Below are 13,582 nucleotides of genomic sequence, written 5' to 3'. Positions count from 1 at the left end.
CTCCTCTGAGTGTCAGGAAGTTCCAGGCAGCATTAGGGGTGATGGAGAAGTTTGATTCTGTTTGCATTTCAATATGAACTTGACTATTTTGCACTTTCTGAAACAAACTGCAAACCGAATCACAGCCATTCTTTGAAATTTGCACTTCTCTGAATTTTGCAATGCAAAATTTTGCACAAAAATGCACATACTGCGCTTAGAATGTGCATAAAAGCACGCATGGATGGAAATGGCATGCCAAAATGCATTATACTAGGCAAGATTGCTTTGCAAAAATGTGTATTTTAGGCAAAATATATACAACAATGTATATATTTGGAGAAACTCTCACCCAAATGCCAATAAATTCAGGAGGACTTAAAAAAAAATCCCCTCAAACTGGTGTGAAAAAATAAGACACACAGAGAAATAAACCAACAGATTTGCACATCCCTAGGAAGTAACCCTTATTTATGGAGCCAGTTTCCTTCTGGGGAGAGAGTGTTACTCTGAGCCAGCATACACAGAACTGTTGAACTAATGCTAGTAACTCAAAGGAGTGTTGAGGCTGTGTTTCTTGAGCAGTTCCCCTCCCTCCCACCACATCCCGCTGCTGCATGGCAAACTCCATTTCAAATTCCTTTGGAAGCTCTCCTCAATGTGTCAAGTGCAGATTTGGTTTGCTACTCAAAAGAGGAGAAAAGAGCAACTGCCCAGTGGGCTCATGCAAACCCAGAGGCGGTGCCTAAACTAGCTCTTTGATTGCCAGGCGTAGCTCTTGTAACAAAATCAGCTGACTTCCAAGAAGTGCGAGCTCTTCAGGGAGGAACAAATGATACGCACAGAAAGGGAGTTCTAGTCTTTAAAGCTGCATTGATTCTCATGTGCAGTAGCTTCATCTTATTGTTCTCCAAGTTTACTGTTTGGTCATCTTAGATCAGGGGTGGGCAACCTGCGGCCTGTCAGGAGCTTGCCCTACACTTGAGTAGGACCCTGGCAGAGACACATGCCTGACTGGCATGTTCTCTCCCTCCTGGTCATTCGTTTGGGAGCTTCAAAAGCTTTCTTCTGCCCGAACATCACAGCAACCGATGCCAACAGACATCGGCACACTTAGGGATCCCCAGAGTGTTTGCAGTTTGCGTGACAGACCTCAGCAACTCAGCATGTTGGCTAATCTACCTTATTTACATATAAACACACACGGAGCACTGCAACATGGCTCCCTCTCTCTCTAGCATCAGACAGCAAAGAGAAAAAGAACAAAGGACAATAGTCCCACTTCATGGAACACAGTAACGCAAACATCCTGTCTCCGTCACTTCCCACTTTGTGGAGTCAAAACATATACCGTCATGTGAAAGACAACAATCCCATTACTGCAGTCATGGAGCAGGAATTCTAACACGGCCCATGGGCCACAAGCAGCCCACAGGGGTTGCTTAAATGGCCCAGGAGCTGCCCCCGAACCGAGCCGCCCACTCGGTGAGTCCCCACCCGCTGTGCTAAACCAATGCAGAGCGGAGTGCAGACTTGCTTCCATGGCACCGGAAATCATGTCTGCACATGCACAGACACCGGAAATCATGTCTGTGCAGACGCAGACGCTGGAAATTGCATCTGCGCATGTGCAGATGCCAGAAATTTCATCTACGCAGACGCGATCCAGCCCATGGAGCAATCTCCGCAGGAGTGAACCGGCCCAGGGGATTCTAGGGATGGACAAATCTCTCCAGTTCAGTCTCCCCCTTCCCCAGATGTAAAGTCCAGCTCTTCATATTTCCATATCTGCATTTTTTTTTGTAAAACAAAAAAGTTATCATTAGTGAGTTTCTCCCATTATACACGTTTTTTTGCCTAACAGGCACAGTTTTGCAAGGACTTTTCACCAATATAATGCATAATTTTCACTAATGTATGCATTTTGTACATAGGGGCAAAATGTGAAGAAGTGTGAATTTTGAAAGATGGCTGTATTCCTCTTTGCTTAAGGGGAATGTTTAAGAAAATGTGGATTTGGTAGCTTGTCCTTTCCATGCAATAGGGACACGGGTGGCGCTGTGGTCTAAACCACTGAGCCTTGGGCTTGCTGATCAAAAGGTTGGCGGTTCAAATCCCCGCCATGGGGTGAGCTCTGGTTGCTCAGTCCCAGCTCCTGCCAACCTAGCAGTTCAAAAGCACATCAAAGTGCAAGTAGATAAATAGGTACCACTCTGGTGGGAAGGTAAACGGCGTTTCCGTGCGCTGCTCTGGTTTCGCCAGAAGCGGCTTAGTCATGCTGGCCACATGACCCGGAAAAACTGTCTGCGGAGTGGACCAACGCTGGCTCTCTCAGCCTGAAAGTGAGATGAGCACCACAACCCCAGAGTTGTTCACAACTGGACTTAACTGTCAGGGGTCCCTTTACCTTTACCTTTCCTTTCCATGCATGCTGACTTGAATTTCTGCCCACTTCCCAGCTTTAGGAACCTCAGCCACTTATCACTGCCCGTTAAGCCAGTTCCTTTAGAAAGCAAGCCCTGCGAAAGCTTAATGCAATGCTCATGTTTTACCTCTGCACAGTTGAACCACATTCTTACCTATGCATTTTCAATGGCCAACGGGCAGAGCAATCCAGATTACAGGGAATCAGCATAAATTACACCCATCCAGCTCAATATATCTGGAGTTAGGACTGCACCATTAAGTCATCATGGGACTTTATAATTATATAATGTCCACCATGATTTTCTTTTCTCAGCTGATTTACTTAAAGATAAATAAGTAAATAAATTTCTGAATAGACACTAAGTCTAGAAAATAGATCGGGGTTATAGTCACCTAAGGGGGAATCCTATGGCAAGAGTTGCCAGGATAAGCATCTTAGGATGCAGCAGATCTCCTGCTCAGTTGACTGATTCCTGGTTCAGCTAGGATCAACTTTCATTAAGTCCTTAACCATGCCTCACCTGAAGATATGCCAGTGTAACTTGCTCATTTTGGCTCAGCCAGCTGAGCTCAGACCAGTGAAATTCCCTCAGAGGAGTGTGATGGAGGCTTGAAAGGTCCAGGTTCAGGTCTGGGGGGTGGGGGTGGGGTGGGGTGGGGGGACGTAGGCTAAATCCTAAGTCCTTTTGGCTCCATCACCATGACCTAGCAAGCTAGTGTAAACACAGTTTTTAAGGCTGGTTTTCCATATGCCAGGTTTAGGCAGTGCAGCAGCAGCCCTGCTGCAGAACAGGTATTGGATCTGGTCTAACACTATGCTGGCTAAACTTAAACTGGCTTACTTTGTGCCAGCTTTTTGTGCATAGAACTACTACCTAATTCATATTAAAAGTAGCTCCAAAGACATCAACAGACCCTCCAAGTGTCCCTATTTTTCAGGGACAGTCCCAGATTTACAGAAGCCATCCAGGTTTCTGATTTGATCCTGGGATGTCCCTATTTTCATCGGGGAAATGTTGAAGGGCACGATAGGATGTCCCTATTTTCATTGGATATATGTTGGAGCAGGCATAGGCAAACTCGGTCCTCCAGATGTTTTGGGACTACAACTCCCATCATCCCTGACCACTTTTCCTGTTAGCAAGGGATGGTGGGAGTTGTAGTCCCAAAACATCTGGAGGACTGAGTTTGCCTATGCCTGTGTTGGAGGTTATGGAGTTATGTGACTCCCTGCCCCCCAAGCCAAGGAGATAAGGAACTATACAACCTTTAGAAGACATCTGAAGGCAGCCCTGTATAGGGAAAGGGTTTTTAATGTTTAATATTTTGTATGTTTTTATATTTGTGTGTCGAGGTTCCCAGGTCCACCCCAATAACTCACACATCACACAGAATTTTTTGTTTAAGATTTTTGGCATAGTTTTGGCCACAACTTTATTAAAATACAAATTTGTGAGTGGTTGCGTAGGCACTGATTGCGACTATCTACACCCACCATGGGGGACAGACTGACATTCCGCACGATGCGAAAGTCAGAATAGGGGAATACACTTGGGGGGTAGCAATGGAGCAGGGAACCTGCCCTCACCCCAAATGCAACCAGGAGCTCATTGCTATGGCCTGACCCCCCTTGACAGAGTGGACAAGCAATAGTTAGCCCCCAATTCCTTTAACGGAATCCCTTGCAGCAGCAGCATTAGAGGGGCAGGCACAGCCAATCCATGCCCCTCAACCAACCAAACCATAAACCAATGCCTAACCGCTAACCTTACAAGTTGTGACGATTTGCTACGCAGTGGGCAAAAACCAAATGGCCCCAGCCAATCAGCCAGATGGACAAAATTCCTACCAGGCCCCCGCTCCAAAGCAGACGACCCCATGACAGGCATAGCAAGGTCAAAGCGAACAACCCTATTCTAGGGAGGGGGGAACGGGCAATCTGATGCACGGGCGAAAAGAGGAATCCCTAGCCTTGTGCAAGGAGTTTTAGTATTTCTGGCTGTCAATCAATAAATGGCAACATTAACTTCTTCCCAACAACAAGGGAAGCCCCAATCGCATCAGTGGCCAACAATCAATTAGCCCGCCCCCCAACTTTGGAGCGTCCTGGCGGCCCCCACCGCAACACGTGCTCTCCATGAAGGAGAACACACTATGTTGGAAGCTGCCCAGAGTGGCTGGGCCAACCCAATCAGTCAGACAGAGTATAAGTAATAAAATGATGTTGATGGAACAGGGCACCCCTATCTTCATCAGAAAAATGTTGGAGGGTATGCGTAAATGGACTTGCCTAACTTAAGTCCATTTATTTCAGTACGTAAACTCTGAGTGTATCTTAGCTGACTACCGCGTAATGTATTTTATACTCTGCCTTATTCCATGAACATTATTCCTCCCCCTAAAAAGGTATTATCTCCCTCAGCATAGTAGAACAAATGGAACGACAATAACGGCAGCCAAATTAACAAAACCAAACAAGGTTTCTGCTTGAGTGCATGCTTCTATTTTTGTATTCAGCGTTTCTTTGTCATCCATTATTTCTTAATAAGTTACAATAGAATCACCAGAACGCATGTAAACAAGTGAAACACAGGCTCCCTCTTCAAGATAAAAGTGGATTAACGACATTCTCCCTGCTTTACAAAAACAGATTGCATTTAGCAGCAACTTTGGCCAGTCAGTCTTGAGCTAGCAATTGAGCTAGCAACTTGCTCAATTTCAGGAGAGGAAGGAAACATATGGTAAGTGCCTGTGAGGTCATTAGTATAAATTCAGGTCTATTATCATTCCTGCCTAGCAGTCAGCAGTAGGTAGAAGTGACATATCATTATTCGCAAACCTGAGTGAAGCTCTTGACACCAAATGGGTCTGTCTGCAAAGCTCAGAGGAGCAGCCAGGAGGGGTTGCGTATAACTATCTTTTTTCAAATTACAGCAACTCCATCTTATTCTGCTTCCATCTTAACTTCTCCACTAAACTCTTCTGCTTCTTGATAGTTTTAGGACCTCTTCTTTGTAATGTAGAATTAGCACCAACTCGGTATTTCCTTTTAGGCACCACTTTTGAAAAAAGAAGACATTTACCAGACATTTAGTATGGAGGATTCATGTGAGAGTGAGGTCAATGGTTGCACCATGTTGCAGGAACAGAGTGGGTGAGATTTTCATGTTTGCTATTTAATGGTGGTTTGCATTATTGTTTGGTTGTTTGGTTTATTTCATTTATTAATCATTTTCCACGATGCGCACCAAAGCATATAGAAACCAGTTTTGTATTAAACAGGTAAAACATTTGCATACATAAAACAATTCAACAAATATTTAAAAGTTATAAAACAAAATATAAAAACAACAACAAACTACGTGCTTTTTTTGTTTTGTTTTATGCAAGTTTCGGTTTTACTGCAACTTGCCCAGATATTGCTTTGCGGTGAAAAGCGGGAAAATACGCAAATATTGCAACAACTTCTAAATCTTCAATGTAATTTTGCATACATTAAACACCTGTTCCAAAAGGTGTTTTATTTTTATTTTTTTATTTTTTTAAGTGTTGGTGCTGACCTTCAAAGCCCTAAACGGTCTCGGTCCAGTATACCTGAAGGAATGTCTCCACCCCCATCATTCTGCCCAGACACTGAGGTCCAGAGCCGAGGGCCTTCTGGCGGTTCCCTCTCTGCGAGAAGTGAGGTTACAGGGAACCAGGCAGAGGGCCTTCTCAGTGGTTGCGGCCCCCTGTGGAATGCTCTCCCACCAGATGACAAGGAACTAAACAATTAACTGACGTTTAGAAGACATCTGAAGGCAGCCCTGTTTAGGGAGGCTTTTAATGTTTGATGTTTTATTGTGCTATTAATAAATAAATAAATAATATAACATAATAAATAAATAAATAAATAAATAATAACAACTTTACATTAAGACCTTCTGGAAGCCCCATAGAGAACATGGCAACAATCTATTCTGGAACCTACTGTGGCCAGGATTTCCCAGTCCAGGAATGGCTATAGCTGTGGAAACAATTGCATCTGGCAAAAGGTACTTCTAGCTCCTACCTGAGCCTCCAGCGACAAAGCTGGATTCAGAAGCACCCACAAACTGAACCTGCTCCTTCAGGAGAAGTACAACCCCAGGGTAGGCAATTGACCAATTTCTTAGATACAAGACCTACTTATCCACAGTGCCTCTGTCTTGCCAGATTTCAAGCTCCACATGTTTATCCTCATTCAGCTCACAACTGCAATGGCCTAAGGAATGAACACTGCTTGTGTTATGAGAAGAAACCAACTTGTCCAAACAACCCCATACATGAGGGATGGGTAGCCTGTTGCCTTCCAGATGCTATTGGATCCAACTCCCGTCAGCCTGGCCAATGGTCAACTCCAGAAATTGGGAGTTGTAGTGCAGCAATTTCTGGAAGCAAAAGGTTAGCCACCCCTTCCTTACACTCCACCTCTGAACTATAGAAGGATTTCAAAGCAGCCTTGTTCAACTTCTGATCCACCAAGCCAAACACAGTTCAGCACACATATTGTTGTTGTTGTTTAGTAGTTTCCGACTCTTCGTGACCCCATGGACCAGAGCACGCCAGGCACTCCTGTCTTCCACGGCCTCCCGCAGTTTGGCCAAACTCATTCTGGTAGCTTCGAGAACACTGTCCAACCATCTTGTCCTCTGTCGTCCCCTTCTCCTTGTGCCCTCCATCTTTCCCAACATCAGGTCTTTTCCAGGGAGTCTTCTCTTCTCATGAGGTGGCCAAAGTATTGGAGCTTCAGCTTCATGATCTGTCCTTCCAGTGAGCACTCAGGGCTGATTTCCTTAAGAATGGATTGGTTTGATCTTCTTGCAGTCCATGGGACTCTCAAGAGTCTCCTCCAGCACCATAATTCAAAAGCATCAATTCTTCGGCGATCAGCCTTCTTGATGGTCCAGCTCTCACTTCCATACATCATTACTGGGAAAACCATAGCTTTAACTATACGGACCTTTGTTGGCAAGGTCAGCACACATATATGGTGCTTAAAACCTCAGTTATTGCCACCTGCCTGGGACTGTGTCAAGCACCTGACACCTTGAGTTGCAATCTGTGGCTGCCTGATTTCAAGCATGCAGGTGAATTTTCTTCTTGCACTAGTTACGTTCCTGTGACATCCAATCCTAAGGTAATTACTATGCCCATTACCTAAACAACTGCCAAAAATGGCTGAAAGTAATGAGATCCACCTGTGGTGTAATCACAAATTAGGCAAAAAATACACTTTGTTAATGGCATTAAATGAGCTGCTTAAGTAACTCCTCTACCCTTATGCCTGACATAAGCTGCTGAATACAAAAGGTATCGAAAGATGTGCTGCAAATGATACCCTGTCCTTCTTCAAGAAGTGTTCATCATAACAGGAGCATCTCATGGGGAGCACTGCAGGGTGATGGTCATTTGTCATCCCTCCCTCCTCCTTGAGCTCTGACTCCACAGATGGAAAACCTATCAGCTAATTAATCTGTTTACTGTGACTTGAATTTTGGTGGTAGGGCCAAGGCAATACATCATATCAGACTAAACGCTACCACTCCCCTTCGGAAGGTAGCTGATGGATGTCATTAATATGCCTTTCTTCTTCTTTTTCACGTAACTAAATAAATTTGCATAGAAGGTGGAGATGGAAGGGGAGAATAAATAAATATTTATATCTATATATGGTGAGTGCCATTGCTGCAATATTGCTAACAGCTCTTGAGGAAATTGCATTTAACTTGTGTATCCAAAAAGCTCAGGACAGGGTAGGTGGATTGCTTTATTCTTATCCTCACACGAATGCCGTGAGAGGTTGGTTAGACTGACAGCCAGACTCAGGGTGGAGAGAGTTAACTGGCGGTTTCTCAGGTGTTGTTGGACTTCCATTTGCTCCCATCAACTGAGCCAGTGGTCAGGGCTGATGTGAGTTGGAGTCCATGAGCACCTGAAAGGCCACAGATTATCCACCCTAGTCTAAATCTTACATATCTATGTGCATAGACTTTCCTTTGCAGACATCCATGCCTTATTCAAATATGCTTACAACAGGTAAAAGTTAAAAGGTAAATGACCCCTGGATGGTTAAGTTCAGTCAAAGGTGACTATGGGGTTGCGGCACTCATCTCACTTTCAGGCCAAGGGAGCTGGTGTTTGTCCACAGACAGCTTTCAGGATCATTTGGCTAGCATGACTAAACCACTTCTGACACAACAGAACATTGTGACGGAAGCCAGAGCACATGGAAATGCCGTTTACCTTCCCACCACAGCAGTACCTATTTACCTACTTGCACTGGCGTGCTTTCAAAATGCTAGGTTGGCAGGAGCTGGGACAGAGCAATGGGAGCTCACTCCGTTGTGGGGATTTGAACCGCCAACTTTCCGATTGGCAAGCCCAAGAGGCTCAGTGGTTTAGACCACAGCCCCACCCGTGACAGGACTAGAGGTGTAACCCCACAGCCGTATTCTACATGCAAATCCCCTTTATGTGATGCACAAGTAAAAGGGTCTATAGTTTTCTGTTATTTTGGGTGATGCTCACACATTTTCTTCAAGCCTGAATTATCTTAAGTGAATTTCAGCTGTGTGGGGCTTCTTTCTCCTCATGAAGTAAGCATTAATAATTAGCACAACAACAAAATATGTTAGTTTTTATTGCGAGGCTGAGATAATGCAATGGCTTCAGTTGTCATCACTCATTAATAAGCTCCAATAAAATCACACAAATAGAGGTAAACAACTACCCTCTCTGGGATAAACTTGGAATTAATAACATTCTCTTTAAGTTTGTAAAAACAAACACTAAGAAGGAAGCTGTTGTCTAGAGATTTGTCTTACCCAGCTGACAAATACGTATTTCACATTGAAAGAAAGAAAGAAAAAAGATGGTCAATAATGCTAATGTAGTCATCAGATATGTTTTTATCCGTAGATTTCCTTTTTGCTGCTTGCAGAGAGAAATTATGAAAGGAAGATAGATGGCATAATTCCTTTGTGTGACCAATGACTCTTCCTGTTCCTATGATTTTAAGATACTGTAGCTAGAACAAGGTAGGCTATTATCAGAGCTGCATGCTAGCTCTGTCATTCCTATAAGGATGCAAATCCTGACCCTCCCCCCATTTCCATGTTTGTATATTGCAGGGGTGAGGGGCCTGTGACCCTCAACATGTTCATGGACTCCACCCTAGGGTTATAACTTTTAGACTTTAAAAAGTACAAATAAAATAAAGACTTTGTGCAGTGTCATATGATTCTGACACTATTACCAAACCATTACCTTTCTCAGGAATAAGTGGTAGCCACATAATCCCACCGGATTGTGCATAACTGGAGGACAAGGCATGGATTTGTTAAGATTCACAATGAAATGGAACAAAACCAGTCTTTATCCAGCACAGCACCTGAATCTCCCGCTAAACTATTCAATATGATTCTCCCAAGTAGTGATACTAACCTACCAGAATAGATTGCACAAGTGTCAACAGATTTCTCGCTCCATTCATATACCAGACATCACTCTTTTACCCAAGAGGGTGTTTCACAGAAGGATGTATTCTGCAGGCCAGATAGTAAGTGAAGTTAACGTAGTACTCTGAAAATTTAGAGAGAACTTCATCACTTCTCACCAGCGATGAAGATGTAGAAGGAGAGGTTGTAGCTCTGTGACAAGATATCTGATTTGCATGCCAAAGATCCCTGGTTTGATCAACGATATCTCAAGATAGATAAGAGTTTGATATATAATGCAGTAGAAAAGCATATGAATAAAAACACTATGGAGGTGTGGGTGGGAAGTCAATACATGAAATAATGTAACTATTTAATTTCAAGTCAATTTGTAAAAATGTGTGTGTGTGTGTGTGTGTGTGTGTGTGTGTGTGTGTGTTGTTTGGCAATCACTCGTAGGCAAGTAAGATTGTCTTCCATAAACATGGTCTTAACAGTGAGTCCGTAAGTGACTGTGGAGGCCAATTCTGGATCCACACGTCCTTCCACAGTGGGGACACAGGTTTCCAGGCAGGAGTTGATCACTGTGAGGATTTGCCAAGTGGTCCGCCTTCTTAGCACGTTTCTCCCTTTCGTCCTGAGTTCGAGCATCTTCAAAGCCCATGACACCTTTGGTGAAGGCTGTTCTCCAACTGGAGTGCTCTAAAAATACTACATTTTTTTAGATTTGCCTTTAGAGAGTCTTTAAACCTCTTTTGTTAACCAGTAGCATTATGCTTTCCATTTTTATTTTCGAAAAAGAGAAGTTGCTTTGGAAGATGATCAGGCATCTGCACATCATGACCAGCCCAACGAAACTGATGTTGAAGAATCATTGCTTCAACACTGGTGACCTTTGCTTCTTTCAGTACACTGGCATTAGTTCGCCTGTCTTCCCAAGTGATGTGTAATTTTTTTCCCCGGAGAACCGTTGATTGAATCTTGAACAGATACATACAACCAAAGGCAGACACTGGTTGAACACTTTCCACAGCCTCACTTGAATGTTATGAAAAGAGAGCACATCAGCAACATTTTCATAACTTTTGTGGATCAAGTGAGTTTTGGGACAGACCATGTTCCATGCACAGGAACGGCACAGCAGTAGGATTTAATTTCCTCATCAGTCAGCCATAAATTCTTTAAAGCCCTTGTTGATGGAAACTCTTCAGTTGAAGAGGGGAAGCTATTGGAGGCTATAGGAATTGTTTTGAAATTTAAGGATTAATTGCTCTGGTGACCAGACAAATTAATCAGTGATACTCAGCTCTCCCTGAGGGTTTGGCATGACTGGATGAAGTATAGCATTTGTAGTTTCGAAATGCGAGCATACTACCACATAAGAACACTGGAGGCTAAACAAAGCAGATGAAATCTGAGAATTTTTTTTTTTATTATTAAATGCTCCTCAACAAAAAAGATCTCCCATATGGAAGAAAGAGATATTAGCAGCAGCGATCAAACCTCTTAGTACAAAATATGGAAAGTTACAGGCAACCTTTCTGGGCTTGCTTCTTGTTGCTGCTTACTGCTAAATAGTACAGCATGAACTTTTGTATTTATTTAGGTTGAGTGGGAGGGAATGAGGCGCATTGTAACTCTACTGGTTTAACATGTCTGAAGGGAATGCAAAGTGTTGCTGCTTTTAGGGCAGCACCTACCGTGAACTTTAAAAACAATGGGCTGCATCAAACTGCTCAGAGTAGACTCATTAAAATGAATGGACATGACTTACTTAAATCTATTAATGCCAATGGGGTTACTCCTAGTAGAACTTAGTTAGATATGATACAATCACTACAGTTAATGAATATATGGTAGGGAACATACGTAACAATCTGTTTCAGACATAATGGGAAATTATTATTTTTTAAAAATAATATTTATTAGCAGTTTAAAAATTACAGAAGAAAAGAAAAAGAATTAAACAAAACAATACAATACAAGAACAAAAACAAAAACACCACACAACCCAAACCCTAAAACATTAAGTCAACCAAACAAAACAAAAACAATTAAAAACACATCCATTAATTTCGATATCATAACTTTCGTTCACTTGTTTCAGCGACCTCCTCACACCTCCCTTTTTGTATTCCACTTCAATTAACTGTTTCAGCAATTCCTTTCCATCTTCCTCTGTTTTCTGTCCTATAATTTATCTTAACATATTCTAACCTTGTTTTTTCCCTTTAATACATTTACAATCTGTCTGTACCTAATTCCTTATAACATTTCTGCTAAAGCCATATATCTTCATTCCATCATTTTCCTAACATTCATTAATTTTACAATATTTCTGTAGATAATCTTTAAACTTTTTCCAATCTTCTTCCACCGACTCTTCTCCCTGGTCTCGGATTCTGCCAGTCATTTCCGCCAATTCCATATAGTCCATCAACTTCATCTGCCATTCTTCCCGGGTGGGTAAATCTTGTGTCTTCCAATACTTCGCGATAAGTATTCTTGCTGCTGTTGTTGCATACCTAAAGAAAGTTCTGTCATTCTTTGGCACCAATTGGCCGACCATGCCCAGGAGAAAGACCTCTGGTTTCTTCAGAAAGGTATATTTAAATACCTTTTTCATTTCATTATAAATCATCTCCCAGAATGTCTTAATCCTTGGGCATGTCCACCAAAGGTGAAAAAATGTACCTTCAGTCTGATTACATTTCCAATATTTATTTTCGGGCAAATGGTAAATTTTTGCAAGCTTGACTGGTGTCATGTACCACCTATAAATCATTTTCATTAAATTCTCTCTTAGGGCATTACATGCCGTAAATTTCATATCTGTGGTCCATAACTGTTCCCAGTCAGCCATCATAATGTTATGTCCAACATCTTGTGCCCATTTAATCATAGCAGATTTCACCGTTTCATCCTGAGTGTTCCATTTCAACAGCAAGTTATACATTCTTGACAAATTCTTAATTTTGGGATCTAGCAATTCTGTTTCCAGTTTTGATTTTTCCACCTGGAAGCCAACTTTTTTGTCCAAATTATATGTCTCCATTATTTGGTAATAATGGAGCCAATCTCGCACTTTGTTTTTTAATTTTTCAAAGCTCTGCAGTTTTATTCTGTCTCCATCTTGTTATGATCTCCCTCTTACATCAGGGAGTGGGGGATCTGTGGCCATCCAAATGTTGTTGGATTGCAGGTTCCATAAGCCCCAGACAGCTTGGGCAATGACCAGAGATGATGGGAGTCGCAGTGAAGAAACATCTAGACGGCCACATTTTCCCTGTCACTGTGCCACATCAAACCAGTTGCAGCAAGCCTTGGGCCCTTGCACTGCCTCTCCAAGCTTGAATTTTATGTGTCAGAGGAGGAGATTGGAAGCATGGTTTAAACAAACCATGGTTCCCTATGATGTCCTAACTCAGGGAAATATGGCTTGTTTAAACTACGATTTGTGAAAAGTCCAGGATCCAAAATCATGCTTTGGTTCATTTACTGAATAGCATAAAAAGCTGTATAGCAATTGATTAGTTACTACTTTCTACTCCCTTCTGTGCTTTTTTTTTTACTTCTTTGCTTCTGGATTCTTGCCTTCCTACGTGGGTTTTGCTTAGCTTAAGATTATAAGACATAGCCTACTGCCTTAGACTGGGAACTGTGACTGTTATTGATCCAATGTGATAGGGAATTTAGCAACAGCGTCTCAACTAGATGAG

This window comes from Podarcis erhardii (assembly GCF_964252035.2).
Source record: "Podarcis erhardii genome assembly, chromosome: 6".
NCBI classification, from domain to species: Eukaryota; Metazoa; Chordata; class Lepidosauria; order Squamata; family Lacertidae; genus Podarcis; species Podarcis erhardii.
Note: the sequence above shows the minus strand (reverse complement) of the source record.